Consider the following 13,223-nt stretch of genomic DNA (forward strand, 5'->3'; position numbering starts at 1 on the left):
TTTCTCTCCGCTCTACGTCTGCACACGAAGATCGATTAACGTGCCGCGGCCGACGATGAGAACGATGATATTCCGATGAATTTGACGAAGTAACGTCCAGCGTGCACGCGTGTCTCTTCATATGCCGCAAATGCGATGATTCATTGCCCGCGGAATCGCCTTTTCGCCTCTCTACTCGACGGCTCCTCGCCGCGTATCAAAGGTATTAAAACAGCGTTTAAATAGGCAACTCTTAAGTTTCTCCGACGATCGCGCGCGTGTAAATAGTATGTAAATGAATAATAAACGTACATGGAAAAACGAACGATACAAATTCAACATAAGAAAAGATTGAATATATACGAGACTTATTAGAAAGTAATTAATGTTTCCGGTATTTCTCCAGTGAAAGAAGCGAAGTTCAAGTTTCACAATAATCGCCCGCCGTCTGTTTTCCGTCTGCTTTCCGTCTACTTTCCGCGCGGGGTAATACTCTATCTCGACGATCTTCGGTTTCCGCTTTTCGAATCCTCTCGTCGAAAGACAAAAAAAAAATTTAAAAAAAGTACCCACGCCGCCTTGTCTATCCATCGCGGATTTTAATACCGCCGGCGTAATCACGCGAGATCTTCTCGTGCTCTCTCGGCGGGATCGATAGGAATTTTCGAGCCGCCGGCTATCGACGTGCGCGGGTTCACGTTACCCGCGGTTGAACAGCCGGAATTTTCAGCGCAACGCGCGGAATCCCGCGTGCCGATTTCCACGTTCCGTATTTCGCGTATCAAGGGACTCCGCCGTCGTTCGGCCAGGTTAATCCGACTTGGCCGCGAAGAGTCGAGGCACACCGGAGGAAAGAGAGGAGAGAGAAAGAGATGTACATGCACACGTATATACTCCGTATCCAAAAGGCGGATATAGAGCTTCTCTCCCATGAAACGGACGTAACGAATAGCCGTATGTCTGCGCATAAATATATGTCTCCCAAGCGAGATTTGAGAAGCGAGCGGCGGATAAAGCGCGAGCGCGGCGTTCGTAGTTTCGAGCTTGGAAACAGCCTTTGCCAGGATTCCGAGCGAATCGCCCATACATCGTAAAGTGGGACGTGGCTGCGACGGCGACTTCAATTATTCACCGGCCTGTGAATTTCGCCGTTTAAGCCGCTACTTTTTCAGCGCCCGCGATGCACCTGCGCGATGCACAAGTTGCGAGAGTGCATCCCGGCAGTTAGTCCACGGTGAGCCGCGTTTACGCTATCTCGGGCGTAAGGCTCCCTCGGCGTTACCGCAAGAGTTCGTATCGCGTACATTAATCTTTATTGTATAAACTTCGTGCGCCTATAATTTCACGTTGCAATTTGCTGCGCGAAGACGCGTAAGTGTAATCACGTCTTGTATTCCACGGCAACGTGTGTATTATGTATTTACGTGTACATGTCTTTAAAACGCGACAGATAATATCGCTGCTTTCCGATTCCACGTGGCTAAAAGGCCATTCTTACGTGATAATTCATTTAACTCGTATACCCATAATATTCCCGTATTACAAATATTTACCACCGTGGCACAATTTTTTCAAGCTTCGAATTTAGAGTTTAATTAAAGTGATTTATTTATTAATTTTTTTTTTTTCTTTATATCGATAACAATTGTTTCCGCAATTTATCTCCGCGCCGAGGGAATCGAGTCTCGGCGAAAATCGTCGGCCCGTCGTTTCGATGCGCGACAACGATTTTCATTTCGCGCGAGCGGACAAACGAGTAGCCGTCGCGCTCTCGAGAGTCGCGAAGTGCATCCATCCCGCGGGGATCCGCACCCACGCGCGATCTCAAACGCGGCTACGTACTCGGATGCTGTGCGCCTTGTGCAACACATACTCGCAGGCGCGGCCAAGTGCGCGTCTTCGCGTACCGGTACACGGTCCTTCGCGTGCACGTGTGCTACCCGGGATCCGGTGTCGGGGAGGGAAGACCTGGCAACTGGACTCTCCCCCCTCCCCTTCCCCGGGGGGCCCCACATAAATCAGAAACTCAGGGTTCAGGCCTAGCCCGCAGCACGGCCGAGCCAGAAATTTAGATGCAACGGGTGTCCCCAAAGTAATTTCCCCGCGAGCGGCATTTCCCACGGAATTGCGAATTAGGGCGTGCTATTGTACCCCCCCGGGGTGCGAGCAACTGCGGAGTTTCGGACGATAACTTCAACGCGGCGCCTCGTCGCCGGTAAATCAACCGGTTGCTCGGACACACCCGATAGAATCGCGTGCGGCAACGATATTAATTTTTTTTCTTTTTTTTTTTTTTCGCCGAGGTATCTTGTTATTCGCGTGTATTTGCGATTAGTACTGCTCGATGGCGATATATACTAGGCTTGTATTATCGGTTCTTATCTCGCTAATAATTGATCTCTAAATAAGTTTTCGTTTGAGAACGATTAATTATTAAAATTATATAAATTAATATATTGTTAATTATTTATTAACTCGTTATTAATAAATTAATTAATATATTTATATATAAATTAAATATTCTCTGTCGCGGTAGAAAAAAAAAAAAAATACACCACTAGTTCCAACACAAATTAATATAGTCGTTGCGCAATTGAGAATTATACCGTAGCGAAAAGTGTACCTTTGCACATCTTTATTTTGCCGGAGACTGAAGAGAATCCTTCTCGTCGAACATGTCCGACCAGTTTTCACCCTCGCCCGGCTTTCCTGCGTATAATTTCGCTCTCGTCCGTGTTTTATGCCCGGCGTTTCGTAATTTTGTTCTAACCGCAAGGCGCGATATTGCGATGACGAGATGTTCCGCGGCGATTTTCATCTCGATTTCACGCGGCATTGATCGGCGAACGAGAGAATGAGCGTTGCGGATTTAACGCCGTAGTAAAATAAAAGCAGCTCGCCTAGCGTGTCGAAAGACACTTTCGCGAGATGGTCTACGATGCCCAACGCGCTCTGTAAACTCGGCGCATCTAATGTTTGTAATTTCTAATACATCCCTCGCAATTTAACATCATTCGGTAGACAGAAAGGAACGGTATCTCGTTTTATACTCGGTTTTCACAAGCGTTCGCACCGTAGTGGTCATTAATTCAATTAAAATCCGTTACAAAGAAGTGATAACGAACCGTCCGAGATAAAGGAAGTCAAGCGCGTTCTCCGAATATTACTAATTATGAATATTGCACTCGGTACAACCTACTTTTTTTATTTTATTTTATTTTATTTTTTTTTATACAACCTAAAGGATTATATTAACGTTGCAGAATTGCGTCCAATATTCTTATCACCCACCTTCTTATAATCAATATACGTATTTATTTCCGCGCGTGTCTCGTTGCAGGCTAGCTCGCGGTCCGCGAGCAGCATGAAACGTCCGGGGGGATAAACGCGGACACGTGCATTCGCAGAATGTATCTTCCCGTACCGAAAGAAGGAACGTCGGGCTGCACACAGTCCGCTTTCGCTATGATGTACAGTTGCGCCGCTGCACCCATCCTCTCGCGATAGCGATAGCGTATACCGTTACGCTATCGTCGGTATTGCCAATAAATGCAATTGTCCCGACTCGTGACTTCGTTGTCCTATCGCGTATCGTTGATTCGAGGAGTACCTACCGGAACAATCTTTATTCCCTGTTGCATCCGTCGTTGTAGCCCGCGAGAGAGCTTCAAGATCGATCAAGCTCTCGCCGATAATTGACAGAGGACTTGTTTAACAATTCCTATTTTATATAAATCGTTCTACAGCTGTCGATAATTTTTATAGATCTTTCGGTGGTTTTATCCATCGGAAATAAAATTATCAAAATTTGTAACAGCGCATTTAGTACGTCTAGTATTTGGAAATACGAACTAGCGGTCTAATGAACAACGAGTTAAGAATCATCCGCGATATTAAGGGATCGCTTTTGGTGTCCGTCATCGGGATCAAAGGGGTCGCCTAATTCTTTTTTTTCCTTTTTTTTTTTTTTATTTCTTTTTACGCGCAACTTTCGATTTCGACGTAGCGGCGCGCGCGAGAGCGAACGGAACAGTAAGAGACCCGGAAGGCCACCTCACCTTCCGCGAATTTGCCGGGCCACTGACTTCTTCGTTCATTGCATAACGCACCTCTTGTCAGCCGGCAGGGCAACGCCGTCGTCGCCCGTTGTCGCGATTGAGAGCCCCTGCTTGGTGGTGTACCGGTTGTTCCACTCGTGGAATGCGGACTAGCGCGCTGTGTGCGTGCCCACACCGATGTGTGCATGCACATTACACACACGAGCGACCGTGTAGCGCTGTAAGCTATTCCTGCGGTACTTCGACTACACGTCCAGCTTTTGTTCAGCCCATTAGGGATCATCGCTTGATTTTTAGAAGCAGAGCCTACCGTAACTAATGAGATCAATCGGCTAAAAGACACTTTCGTTCGCCACTCGACTTCACTTTTTTTCATTCCAAACCGGGCGCACAGAAGCATCCCGTGTACGCCGGCTCCTGTCCACCGCGATATTTATTATCATCATTATTACTCCAAATAAAAATTTACAAAATATTTTATGAACATAAAACTTGCTCTGTTTCTAAATCCCAAGCAAGTGGGTGTGAATAAATAAACTCCGTTCGGCGTGCGCGTTTGGTACAAATTGTTTTGCGTTTGTCGATTGCTCGCATCCGGTTTGCGAGAAAAAGAGAGAGAGAAAAAGAAAAAAAAAAAATTTATCTAAAAGTGATGTAACAGGGAATTGATAGAGATAGAATCGTTTCGATGTGTCGTCACTTTCGTAAACGAATATCGCGCGTGCAAATGTAGAGCAGAACGTAATTTAATAATAGGAAGATATTGGAAACGAAGAAGCAGAGCGAAAAGGAAATTTATTTTCGCTACGTACGTCTGAGGAAAGTATTACATAGAGAGTAGCTCGGATCATGAAGGGGAGCTTCCGTATAAAATTCAAGACAGTTCCGAACCCACGGGGTCCCATTATTAAGTCGACAGTCGGTTCAATTACAACACACGATGACTCGCGATCGAATGATTGCCGCCGCGATGCCCGGCGTGAATTTTCCAACGCGCATTAATCAAGGGTAATGTCGCAATCTGTCTTGCGGTTACAGAAACCTTTTTTCTTTTTTTTTTTTTTTTCCTTCCGATTGGCCCCGCGCCACGCGGGTACTTTCTTAATAGACACATTAACTTCGCGCCGGTAATCGACGATGGAAATTAAATCTTACGTTCCAGTTATAAATTACTGGGGTAACGTGTCCTCGAGCGCTAAATAAAGGACGCGATTATTCATCCGATAAAGCTTGGGCAAGAAGTATCGAGTGGCGTCGTAATCGATGAATCTCGGGCATGGAATATGCATAATGCGCCTCGCGAACTTTAATTGATTCTCTCGAATCGTCGCGTCTAACGTCACGTTGTTTTATTATCGGTATTACGTTTGCAGGAATTCGCGATTGCAACTAGATTTTTTTTTTAATTTTGTTTCGTTGATTTTATTTTTATTAGCTTTATTATTACGCTGTAAAAATAAGCGTTAAAAGTCGCGAGCGTCTCTTGCAATTGCGTCAATCGATTTTTTTTTCTCCCTGTAATACGCGATTCGCTATTTTAATCAGTAAGTAATTCCTTTGTTCATTTTTAATTTTTTATTTTCACAATTCTGGGTTACCCACTTTTTAATAACGCGTTGCTGATTCCTGCGTAGTCGGAACTCAGCGATTTCAGCGCGAAACGATCGGAAAACGTGGAATGACGACGTTACTTATACGATGGCTACGCAGCGACGAACAATCGGAGGAAGTCATATCTCATAAATATTAGGAGGCGAAGTCCGAGTCAGTTGCGGTTACTGTATGCAAATTTGACCCGCTGAATATTTCTGTTGTCGCGTTCCAATCGAGCACCCGATATAAACAACCCTCAACCGACCGCGCTGCAAAGATCTCTCGGTGCATTGAGATCTCTGATATATTTTGCGATCACTTAAAAAAAAAAAAAAAGAGCAGGCCTTGTTTTAACAATAAAGTTGTTTATTAAACGGCCAATTTAACTAGACTAGAATAAACTATGCGCGCGCTATTTTTTAAAAGGCCCTAATTACACACTATGAAAAAAGAAAAATTTATGCGACTTACCAAACTTCAGCGGAGTTGTAGTTCTGCCGGTGACTGTAACATAAGATAAAAAATATTATTGAAGACATGCCAGTATATCAGTTAATAAAATTGATAAAAAAAAGTAAGTTCTTTTTTTTAATAAAGATTATATTAAAAAAATTTCATACTTACTTAAAAGTTGCTCCGCCGGTGCATGAAGCCTTTCCTAGGCCCTCCTCCTCCTCTCAGCACTGGTCACTCCAACGGAGATGTCAGTCTGATGCTCCTTCGATGAAAGTCTTCCTCTGGATTTTCATCTGAAACAAAAAAATTATATTTTATTAGTAAAAATGTCGAAAATTAAACGTGCTGCGTTACAAATAAGTAACACAGTTGTGCACGCTTCACGTTTTTCTCACGTATTTTTCAAAAAATTTTAGTTAAAAATTAAATCAAACTTCAAATCTCCGACTCGATAGCCGACGTAGACTCTCGATCGCTTGGCACGATATATGATTAGTTAGACCAGGTGCGCGAGCGACATAAAGCAATGGATTTAAGACGATCCGCGCCATAAAGACAAAGCTAAGAGGTGATTAAATAAAGAGACGGTGAGCAACAAGTTCGGTGCAGCTTGCGACTTTTGACACGCGGGCGTTTCGGTTGGAGCAAATTTACGATTTCCTTAAAACTCACGAAGGCGCAGGGATTTTATTTGCATATTCACGAGAGAATATGCATTGCAACCTTTAACTTCAGAATATTTTTATCGCGAGCTTCTTTACGCTCTTTTGTTTTTGCGTTATCAAATAATAAGCGACTCTTTCGTATGGAAGTACGTCGTATACGTTTAAAATAATTCGTTAAAAAATATCAGAATAATTAACAACGTCGAAATGATCAGTTATTAAAATAATCAATTTGATATTCAATATGATAGAATTAATACGTGACTACAAAGCCGAGGTATGCGCATAATTTTAATTTAAAAAAACGCATCGCATTTATATTAGTTTTATATTAATTAATTAGGTCGCTGAAGATTATCGGCGAACGAAAAGCTATTAAATATCGTGGTGGACTTTCACACCTGTTTTTAACGCAGCTGCATTATTTTATTTTATTTTATTTTATTTTATTTTCTCCCCCATTTTTTTATTACTTATTAATTTTTTATTATTTTTAATTCATCACTTTTTGCTTACGTAAAGCATTGAATCTACAAACCTTACGAGATCCTTGGGATTGTGAGTTTCCTATGTCGAATCGAACTAAAACTAGCGGCCAGCTTTAGAAATATATAAATATAAATGTCACGATAAGACGTTCCTAAATATATAATCGGCGATAAGTATATTACAGAGATGCACGTGCGTGTCGAAAGTGAAAAATGTTCGAGGACGATTTATCACCGACATTTTTCTTACATATAGACACTGGATGATAGTTAGATTGGAAACGAATGATACACAAACGCTTATCGCACCCTCGTTTGCGCGACCCTCGTAACTCGCACGACCAATCGCTGTTTGCCTTTCTTTTTCGTGAGCTCGGTCTGCTTAGAAGAACTTATAGCTATTAATAATGTAACTCTACATCGGTTACTACGATCAAGTTTTATCTATACAAGCTTTCCACGGCTTGAAATAATGTCCGCAATATTTCTAATAGCGCAATAAAGCATTTTAATATTAAACAGTTTAAATAATATTCTAACAATCGCACGCTAATTTTTTTTATATTAAATTATTCGCAGAACGAGCGGGTGTGTCTTTAACATGTTTTTAACAAAATTGTTCTTTCCATTTTTTCAAAAGATATATATATATATTTTTTTTTTACGATATATACACTTGAGTTTTCTCAATCAAATTTATCTAATCGTCCCCGACATATTTCTCTCTCTTTCAGCAGTATTCCTCGTGGTACGTGATAGCGGCGCGGATGCACGGCCGAAGAGGCGGAAGTGCCCGTTGACCATGGCAGCAGGAACGTGCCGGTTCGCCTGAGAGGACAGTATCTGTAGAAATCCGCAAGGTGAGTCTTCCCCTTACGCTTTCGTGCTCCGGACCCGCGGCTTTATTAAGATTTCAAGAGATACGAGAAATAAATTAAGCGGGTAAACGAGCGGAAACCGGCGGAGCCGAGCTCCGAGATAAATCGAGCGGCGGAAGACGAAGACCAACGAGAAAAGGAGATAAAGGGAAAAGAGAGGGCCCACGCATTTTTTTCAGAAATCCACGGTCCTAAGCGTCGTCTATCCGATAGCTTCCAATAGCGGGCGAAGATAAGCGCCGCTTCGCGAAGACACCGATTCGAAAGGGAAGAGGAGAAGCCTAGCTTCCGCGATTAAGACATGCAAGCGCGGCGCCCGTGAATTCCGTCCGGATACATATCTGATTCGGCATTGTCACAGCCGATAATCTGTTCGTTTCCTTTTTTTTTTTTTTTTTTAGGGGGGAAACGAGGGAATTTTGCGAGAAATACCGAATAAAAACGTCAATTTCTCATTCTAAGGAATTTAAAAAGTGGAAAAAAAGATACGCGTATGGAAATAAATTGCTTCGAGTATATTGTCGAGCTACGACTCTATCGGCCTGCAAGCGGCTTGAACGTTGATATATGTATATGAATAATAATTGATTATTCGGTATCTTGACATTCGTACGAAGCATGGGAGATTATACTGGAGCAGCTCTTTGTTGGATTTGCGCGAAACATGAGTGAAGCTGATAACTCACGTACTAAATTAAACGCGTTTTTCTTAGATATTTTTCAGGAAGTTAAATGCCACTAAATGAAGGGAGTAACGTAATTTTTATTTGAGAGCCGATTCATAGATTTGATCTTGAATAAAAGGGAGCTTAAAGGTGGAGGAACATTTTCACTTAAAAGAAATAATTATGTTAATAGAAGTTCCTCGATTAAACGCGCATTACGTGCCTCTTCGGGTTTTATTTAATTTCGTTAAATAACGTTTTAAGAGATCGCTTCCTGCGCGCAAGTCCCGTGATCCTTAGACTGGCCACGGGTAACCTTTTGCAGTATGCACGGGCCTCGTTTATCGCGCGAGACCGTAACTTATGCGTCACCCGTTATCTGGGCGCGCTTATTATGCATGTTATCGTCTCCCCCTTCGACGAAGGGAGAGCCATAAATTTAATAGTCCCCGGTGTGTGCGGAGGAATCTTCCTCCTTCGGCATGAAAATCTGAATCGACCCTCTGGGACTCGGTTCCTCGATCTCGTTCTTGTCCCTTCGAACTTTGTAATATCTCCTGATCCTAATACATATTCGTGTGCGATTTAAATATTCGCTAATATATTACCCGCATGTAATATGCAATTAAAAAAGAAAAAAAAAAAGGCTGATGCCTTTAATCTGTTCAATTTCACGCGATCTTTTGAACGTTGCCTAAACATTTGACTGCTGCGAAATAATTAATACATTCTTTGAATAAATCAAATTAATCGCATTAATTAAATTAATTGAATTATCACGAATAATTTGCTCGGCGGTGAGAATTATTATCGCGTTGAAAATAATTTGTCGCGATAAACGGTAATGCCTTCGAGTTGCAGTACCGCGCGTGTATGTGACGGCTTGTCGGCGAAACTATAGTTATCGGTGCTCCATTATTCGCAACCGGGAGAAGCAGGGGAGTTCAGCAACTCCAGCCTCCGTTAGACAGTGGAAAATTTCGACTTCGCGCATCGCGGCGAGGAAAACAGATAAATTGCGAGCGGCGCCGTGTTTACGCGGAACACGAGGAAGCAAAATAAGAAATCGACCGAGAAATCAAATCGCCCGTCGTGATAACAGCGATCGGGCAACGAGCCCGACGTCATCGCACGGGCCGCCTTATCGTCGGCAGATTTCTCGGTTGTTATGAATGATACCGCGATCGATTCTTTCCCTGCCGGGACGTCTCCTCGTGTCAATCGCGATTTCCCAACCCCTTTAACAACGCCTTATCGATGCATTTGTTCCTACTTTCGTTTACAAATCTCGTGATAATATTATTTGAATACTTACGCCGTAAAGCGCATTACGTGTCTCGCGAGTCGATTTGTTCGTATGAAATATTTCAATATCAGTAAAATCGACTTCTCAGCCCGAACGAACTATCGCGCGGGGAAGCCTTTTCCATCGCGGGCAAGAACGCACGATAGCCCTCGACGAATGCGTGAGAGAAAGAAACTTGGGAGAGACAGGGGCCTATTGATATCGAAACGTGTGCTTCACCGATGAAAAAGAGAGTTCGACGGGAACCGAAGTCAGGTCGAGCGCTCAGATAAGGGCATTTATTGTCGATTGTTCTTTCACAGTGGAACGGCGGATGACTCCGGCAAGTTAAAAACGTTCCGTTAATCGGACAGATTTTTCGATTATCTGCCGATATTACCCGCGCGCGCCAACACGTAACGTAACGGATAACGATCTCTAAACGTCGACGATCGGATCGCGATGGCCATACATCGTCCTCATCCCCGCGCGCTTAGCGATTAATTAACCGGTTTAATTAGACGCCTAATCACCACAAGATACGGATCTCCATCGGGATAATCAGACCCGAGGAGAGGCCTGCGACTGCGAGACGACGTGTATGTATTATATGTATATATGTATATACATATATTATAATACATACGCGTATATAGCACAGCTACGTCCGATACTCTACCCGGGTTCTCGGTTACAACCAATCCATCCGCGGCTGTGTCCTCGTGTTTCGCGACACTAGAGAAGACGTCGTTTTAACGCGCATCACGGTTTCCGTAACAGTCCCCCCGACCGTGCACGGCCATCATTCACATTCTAATGAACGTGAGATCTCCGAGGAGGTACCAACGCGCCTCGCCCACGAGAAAAGAGCGCTTAAACCGAAGCAATTAATTATATTTTATTTATTTTATCTTAAAATTTACGCTCTCGATTGAATGCACGGAAATTCCGGCGGTCTTCGCTGCGATTGTCTCGGCATCCGAGCGCGAGCTGTTCGTAATTCTTGCGTTTCCTACTGATGAATAGAACGCAACGTCGAGAGAAAAGATGCCCCGCGATGCAAACTCTATCTTCGCGACCGTCGGCCATTAGAATGCCGCCTGTTGCGCGGGGGGAAAAGGGTGACTCGGGAGGCATCCGTTTAATGGCCCTTTTGCACGCTTAAATAAATAACCGCGCGGCGATCGCACAGAATGTAATTACGCCCGTATGCGTGCACGCGCGTACGCACCCGGAGTATTCGCATTCTACGAGTAATCGTCGCGCGAGGAAGCCCAAGCGAGAAAGAAGCGGACGAAAGACCCTTCCGATGCGCCTTGTAGAATTACGATCTGAAAAGGACCGTGAATAAATCAGCGTCTGTTTGCCGTCGGCTTCGCTCGCTTCTTGCGCGTGTCTTTCTCGTAATCGATGGATCGCGTCGTTAGGTGCGTAAACCGATGGATCATAAATGTATCGCGGCAGTTAATTAATTAATTTTGAACGATTTTGCTTAATTATTGATTAACGACGGACAGAAAATCTGAGAGATTACTTTTATAAATTTATATTTTATGGCTTATCTTAAAATTTGAATTCCCCGATTAAGTTAATATTCATTATTTTTTTACGAATGTTAATCTATGCAATAAAAAAACATTTTTGGTTAGGTATGAATATATAATATTTTTTTCGAGCATGTTACACTTATCGCTAAATTTATCCCAATTGCGCGCCAAGTTTGCCGGAGTAAGGCACTAAAAATAGTAGACAGGTAGGCGTATTAAGCGAAATCGAGAGGGTAAAAAAAAAAAAAAATTGAGGTCTCGGGATGCATCGGCCCTCCATCGGCCGTTGATCGACCAGCGCAAAAGCATCGTGAATTACCGCCACGACGGTACGCTAACTCACCCCTGCAGACTTCGACTTTCCCCTCCTTTGCTTTCGATAGCGTTGCATTATGAAATAGCGTGCAACAAAGTTGCGCTGCACCGCCATTATCGCTAATTCCTTAAGTGAGCGATGCCCCGCTCGATCGGGGCTTTTTCGTTGATCCTTTTGGCGAGTCTCTGCTCTCTCTTCCGAAGAGCCGACTTCGCGGTGAACGCCGATACGCGGTTATTAAAGGCCGATCCTCCTCCGGCGTCCCTTTACTACCCGAGACCCTCCGCCCGTTACCGATTTATTTGAATTCCACGCCAATTTTAATTACCCCGCTTTTCCCGCTTTCGATCGACCGCAATTAATCCGAGCGATCGACTTTGGCTCCATCGCCGCGATTCATTCCTCACCGCGCGTTCGTCAGATTTTATTTTCGCCGGTTTAACTATTGATTGCATCATTCAATAACCATGTGTGCGTTAAAAGAAGAAAACAATGCCAATTTTTATTTTTTTTTTTTTTTTTTATTATTTTTGCTTTTTCTAATTTAAGGTATAACATTGTTTTATCTTTGATCCCGCGGTGCGAACGTCGCGAAGAAATCCCCCGGCGACCGATACTGAATACGCGGAATCCCGCCGTCACGGCCTCTTAGAGAGGCCAATAATTAAGGTAATGGCTACTTTTCAAGTGGATTTCCGTGTGGCTCGATCCGAGGCGGCCTCCTCCCGGCCGGCCGATTACGGTCACGAAGGGCCTCGCCATTTTACTCTCGAGCCTCTTTCTCTCCTTTCTTCATTCTCCTTCCATCCCCGCGGACCGGGAATAGCTTCCTCCCGTTCAACTCCTCTGTCCACCCCCCCTCAATAATTGTGTATACTCATCGCTGATTTTCGATCGATCAATATCGCGGTAATTCCATCCACCCTCCTGTCGGCCTGACCATTTTAAATCACGACTCGCGATTAAATCGCGATGAAACAATCTAACGCGGGTGAAACGGTCCGAATAAAAACATTTTAGAGGCCGACCGCTTTTTAATTGCATTATATTGATCCCGTAAGTTCACCGAAAAGCGTTTTCTTGTGTTTCTATCCGATTAAATAATTTTTTTTTTTTTAATTAATTATCTTAAGATAAAAAAGTATTGAAACAGGAAAATAAAAATTAAATTTAATGTTTAATTATTAATTTGATAACGTATATTTTTCATTATTTAATTACAATATTAGTTCTTTAATTTTAACACTTTTTTCTTGATTATTTATAATCAGTGTAGATTTTTACGGTATTTTA

General features: G+C 43.3%; 1 protein-coding gene and 1 long non-coding RNA gene across 3 annotated transcripts in view; one reads left to right on the forward strand and one right to left on the reverse strand.

Annotated features, from left to right (window-relative positions):
- Ntan1 (N-terminal amidohydrolase 1) overlaps positions 1-13,223 on the forward strand; it is a 41,140-nt gene that overhangs the window by 10,969 nt on the left and 16,948 nt on the right. The window contains exon 2 of the mRNA XM_070660191.1: positions 7,974-8,099. The gene's annotated coding sequence lies outside the window, so the exon portion shown is untranslated. The remainder of the gene's footprint in view (positions 1-7,973; positions 8,100-13,223) is intronic.
- The window catches only part of LOC139104620 (uncharacterized), a 69,569-nt gene continuing 62,300 nt past the window's right edge, over positions 5,955-13,223 (reverse strand). Inside the window, exons 4-5 of one of the 2 annotated variants that reach the window (XR_011546057.1) lie at positions 6,255-6,379; positions 5,955-6,134 (exon numbers count right to left, since the gene is read on the reverse strand). This is a non-coding gene — a long non-coding RNA (uncharacterized lncRNA). Of the gene's footprint in view, positions 6,380-13,223 lie in introns of both variants that reach the window. The other variant, XR_011546056.1, reaches the window with a different exon arrangement.

Source organism: Cardiocondyla obscurior, linkage group LG08, assembly GCF_019399895.1.
Source record: "Cardiocondyla obscurior isolate alpha-2009 linkage group LG08, Cobs3.1, whole genome shotgun sequence".
Classification (NCBI taxonomy): Eukaryota; Metazoa; Arthropoda; class Insecta; order Hymenoptera; family Formicidae; genus Cardiocondyla; species Cardiocondyla obscurior.